Raw genomic sequence first — 5,316 nt, 5'->3', positions numbered from 1 at the left:
ACAAAAAAAAAAAAAAGATGTGAGAGCTGAACCATGAAGAAAGCTGAGCGCCAAAGAATTGATGCTTTTGAACTGTGGTGTTGAAGACTCTTGAGACTTCCTTGGTCTGCAAGTAGATCAAAAGAGTCAATCCTAAAGGAAATCAGTATTGAATATTCATTGGAAGGACTGATGCTGAAGCTAAAGCGCCAATACTTTGGCCACCAGATGCAAAGAACTGATTCATTGGAAAAGACCCTGATGCTGGGAAAGATTGAAGGCAGGAGGAAATGGGACCACAGAGGATAAAGTGATTGGATGGAACCGCTGACTGGATGGACATGAGTTTGAGCAAAGTCTGGGAGTTGGTGATGGACAGGGAAGCCTGGCATACTCCATCCATGGAGTTGCAAAGAATCAAACACAACTGAGTGACTGGACTGAACTGAACTGAACTGAATGTCTTATAACTACCTCGCTGGAAACTCATTTAGTCCTACATATGAATTACTGAGATGGTTCTCCTTTCTTTTTATGTTTACCCAGCTGCTTTTATGTTTTTTATTCCATTTCTCCCCTTCATTCTGTTAATCACTCTTTGATATACTACATATTTATTTATTATTTCATCTGTAATAAATTGCTCCACCTAACTTACCCCTCACCCACCATTAGCAGGTAGGCTAAAGTGAGAAGAGAACCTGTGTTACATTCATTCCTGTATTTCCAACAGCTTGAGTAATAAACGGCTCTTTGTAGTGCTCACCAAATACCTGTTAGATGAAAGAAAAAAATTACTCACCAACTTAATAGTTTGAAATGGTCTTTAATTCATTTTCAAACCAAATCACTTCTCCTTATTTTGGTATTCTAGATGCTCCCCGGTGTCTCTGTATCTTGACAACAGCCTTGGTTTTTTCCTGTCACCTCAGGACGCTTGGCCATTTGCACACCTTCACTGTTCCTTTGTGCACCTGCTTCATTAATTTACTCATGGTGTTTCCCTCACCACAACCACCTTCTCCTCTCTCTGCTTACTTCAGTCCTGAGTGAGTGAGTGAAGTCACTCAGTCGTGTCCGACTCTTTGAGACCCCATGGACTGTAGCCCACCAGGCTCCTCCATCCATGGAATTTTCTAGGCAAGCATACTGGAGTGGGTTGCCATTTTCTTCTCCAGGGGACCTTCCCGACCCAGGGATCGAACCTGGGTATCCCGCATCGCAGGGAGACACTTTGTCATCTGAGCCACCAGGGAATCCCACCTCAGTCCTACTCATCCTTAATTGAAAATCAGATCTCCATTAAGACATTCCTAAGTCATTTATGTGTCATCCTTGCACAGGGTCATACTAATCTCTATATCATTCCAATTTTTGTATATATGCTGCTGAAGCGAGCACCATATCCAAGTCATTTAAATTGATTTTGTCTTTTCTTGATCCACATGGACTGCTTTTATAATTCATTTGTGCCTTTTTCAAGTGTGAATTTATGTGTCTTGATTTTAAAAGTCTTGGCTGCTGCGGCTGCATAGTCGCTCAGTTGTGTCCAACTCTTTGTGATCCCATGGACTGTATGTAGCCCACCAGGCTCCTCTGCCTGTGGAATTTCCCAGGCAACAATACTGGAGTCAGTTACCATTTCCTCCTCCAGGGAATCTTCCTGACCCACAGATCAAACCCTCATCCCTTGTGTCTCCTGCAAAAATCTTGGCTAAATATCCTTAAATCACTGATCATGCCATATGTATTTTGAGCTCCTGACAGTTCACTGAGGTAGATCCTCAGTACATGCTACATTGATATGTAAACTCTTAGTTCTGTTTTATCCTTAATCAATTACTTAAAATATACAGTATTGGAAGAGATGATAGGTAGAGTGAACACATGATATGAGCATGGTAGGGATAAGAAGTTCTTAGGTTTCAGAAATGGCTCCTGACAGGAAGCTCATAATCTAGTGGGGAGTTACATTGCTAACTAGCAGGCAGTTCAGGCTTTGAATGTGCTATATAAAAATATTGCAAAGGAAGTGAATGTGACCTAAGGGAAAAAGATTTCTCATTGTAAGTATCATTTCAGATGAACCTTGCAGGATAAGTAGGTTTATAATAAGCCATCTGCATGAAGAAAAGAAGCAGACTAATGGAAGCATATGATAAAATCCTTGAAACTCAAAAGCACAAGACCTACTTTTATTTTTTTATTTTTTTTTCCTTTTTTTTTCCAATTTTATTTATTTTTTTCAAGTTGAACAGACTAAATTTCTTTAAACAAATTTACTTATACTCCAGAGTCCTTTAAAAACTTAATAGCATTTATACATTGAAGGTATTTGATTTTCTTGTAACTAGCACTTCAAATGCAACAAGCATTTGAAGCAACAAGCATTTGACCCAACAAGTAAAACTTTCTACAATTCATAACTTTCATAAATAAAATAAATTAAATGTACAGTGAATAAGTTCTCTGAAATATTTCAATATTTCTGCAGGTTTAGTAACATCGTAAAATACATTTCAACTAAAATTCACAAATCTAAAAACCTGTTAGGCATTTTTAGGCGTTTTAAGATGGAAATGAAGACCAATGTTACATCGTAATATGCCAATTACAAATAGTACTTCAAATAGCAAATACTACAGTTTGTCCCAAACTTTAAAAACTATTCATGAACTCAACACTGAACTATTGATGGCTATGAGAATTGTTTCCTAGCCTTTTTGAAAATTTCAACCCATTTACGTTTAAGGTAATTATTGATAAGTACGATCCCGTAGCCATTTTCTTTATTGCTTTGGGTTCAAGTTTATACACTCTTTCTGTGTATCCTGTCTATAGAAGATCCTTTAGCATTTGTTGGAGAGCTGGTTTGGTGATGCTGAATTCTCTCAGCTTTTGCTTGTCTGTAAAGCTTTTGATTTCTCCTTCATATTTGAATGAGATCCTTGCTGGGTATAGTAATCTGGGCTGTAGGGTATTTTCTTTCATCACTTTAAGTATGTCTTGCCACTCCCTTCTGGCCTGAAGAGTTTCTGTTGAAAGATCAGCTGTTATCCTTATGGGAATCCCCTTATGTGTTATTTGCTGCTTTTCCCTTGCTGCTTTTAATATTTGTTCTTTGTGTTTGATCTTTGTTAATTTGATTAATATGTGTCTTGGAGTATTTCGCCTTGGGTTTATCCTGTTGGGGACTCTCTGGGTTTCTTGGACTTGGGTGATTATTTCTTTCCCTATTTTAGGGAAGTTTTCAACTATTATCTCCTCAAGTATTCTCTCATGGTCTTTCTTTTTGTCTTCTTCTTCTGGGACTCCTATGATTCGAATGTTGGAGCGTTTAACATTGTCCCAGAGGTCTCTAATATTGTTCTCATTTCTTTTAATTCGTTTTTCTTTTTTCCTCTCTGTTTCATTTATTTCTACAATTCTATCTTCTAGTTCGCTTATCCTGTCTTCTGCCTCTGTTATTCTACTGTTTGTTCCCTCCAGAGTGTTTCTGATCTCATCTATTGCATTATTCATTGTATATTGACTCTTTTTTATTTCTTCTAAGTCCTTATTAAATCTTTCTTCCATCTGCTCAATCCTTTTCTCCAGGTTATTTATCTGTAACTCCATTTTGCTTTCAAGATTTTGAATCATTTTCACCATCAAAATTTGAAATTCTTTATCAGGTAAATTCCCTATATCTTCTTCTTTTGTTTGTGTTGGTGGGCAATTATCTTGTTCCTTTACTTGCTGGGTATTTCTCTGCCTCTTCATCTTGCTTATATTGCTTTGCTTGGGGTGGCCTTTCCCTCTTCTTGCAGTTTGTGGAGTTCTCTTTATTATGTAGTTTCTTCGCTGTGTGTGGGGTTGGACGGGTGACTTGTCCGGGTTCCCTGGTTAAGGAAGCATGTGTCGGTGTTCTGGTGGGTGGAGCTGGATTTCTTCTCTCTCCTTTAGAAGACAATGGGCTGCTTTTCTGGGAGCCTGATGTCCTCTGCCAGTATTCAGAAGTTGTTTTGTGGACTTTACTCCGCGTTCAAATGTTCTTTTGATGAATTTGTGGGGGAGAAAGTGGTCTTGCCATCTTATCCCTCCGCCATCTTGTTCCTTCCTCCCCAGAACACTGGATTCTTATATTCCACTTGGTCGTGGAGTATCTCTTCCCAGCTGCTCCAGCAAGGTGCAGCCGCTGTACCTTACCTTGGACGAGGGGTAGCTCCTCAAAGCCGCGCCTCCTGCTTTGAATGTAGATCAGCTCCTCTCAGCCCTCCAGTGCCCAAGCAGCCACCGCCTCCTGAACGTGGTACAGCTCCTCTCGGCCACCGCCCTAACCCTGGGCGCGGGGTAGCTCATCTCAGCCATGATTCTGCACGTGGTCGGTTGCGCCGGAGCCGGGCATCTCCCGCGTCTGCAAGACCTACTTTTAAAAAGAATGTTAAGCTAGGGTGATTGAAGCTTACTTATACATGATTTTGGAGACACTTACAGATAATGTAAAAGGATTAGGAAAATAGACTGAAAACTGATTTATTTGATTCCTTCCCTGCCAATTCACAGAATTCTCTCTCTCAGTAAGGTCACAACCAATGGTAAATGCCATCTCCAAAGGACATCTAATTATCTTCCTCAACAAAGAAGGAATGGTGTTTGGTACTATTGAAAGTCTTTGTGTCTGGTTTTGTGTTAACGTTCACTTTTTCTGGCTTCCTTACTGTTCCATCTCAGTCTTTTATGCTGGGTTGTATTTCTCTTTTTTGCCTTTAATAGTTCTTGTATGGAGAAGGCAATGGCAAGCCACTCCAGTACTCTTGCCTAGAAAATCTCATGGACGGAGGATCCTGGTAGGCTGCAGTCCATGGGGTCGCTATGAGTCAGATATGACTGAGCGACTTCACTTTCACTTTTCACTTTCACACATTGGAGAAGGAAATGGCAACCCACTCCAGTGTTCTTGCCTGGAGAATCCCAGGGATGGGGGAGTCTGGTGGGCTTCCGTCTATGGGGTCACACAGAGTCGGACACAACTGAAGTGACTTAGCAGCAGCAGCAGCAGCAGTTCTTGTATTCCCCTTGGTTCTATACTTGACCTTTTCTTCTATCATTCTAGAATTTCCTCTAAATTAACTCATCAAATTATGTATTTCAACTATGTCCTATCTTATGGTGACTTTATTAGAGGACAGTTCCAAGACATTTTTGGTGTACACTCATATCAGGAAAATAATTGTGAGTACATTATTATTATATCCATTTATACCTGCTAATCGGTAAACATGTGTGTGTGCTCAGTTGCTGAGTTGTGTCTCACTCTTTGCAACCCCATGGACTGTAGTCTGCCAAGCTCCTCTG

General features: G+C 40.0%; 1 non-coding gene across 1 annotated transcript; it reads right to left on the bottom strand.

Moving 5' to 3' along the window:
• Positions 1–1,277: 1,277 nt before the first annotated feature.
• On the bottom strand, positions 1,278–1,380 carry LOC129553630 (U6 spliceosomal RNA). The gene has a single exon (XR_008685499.2). It is a non-coding gene; the product is annotated as a U6 spliceosomal RNA (small nuclear RNA).
• Between the last annotated feature and the right edge of the window lie 3,936 nt (positions 1,381–5,316).

This window comes from Moschus berezovskii, chromosome 1 (assembly GCF_049115385.1).
Source record: "Moschus berezovskii isolate FMDL1 chromosome 1, NW_MosBer_1.0, whole genome shotgun sequence".
In the NCBI taxonomy this organism is placed as follows: domain Eukaryota; kingdom Metazoa; phylum Chordata; class Mammalia; order Artiodactyla; family Moschidae; genus Moschus; species Moschus berezovskii.
The sequence above is the reverse complement of the archived record's forward strand: the minus strand, read 5'-3'. Positions and strand labels throughout refer to the sequence as shown.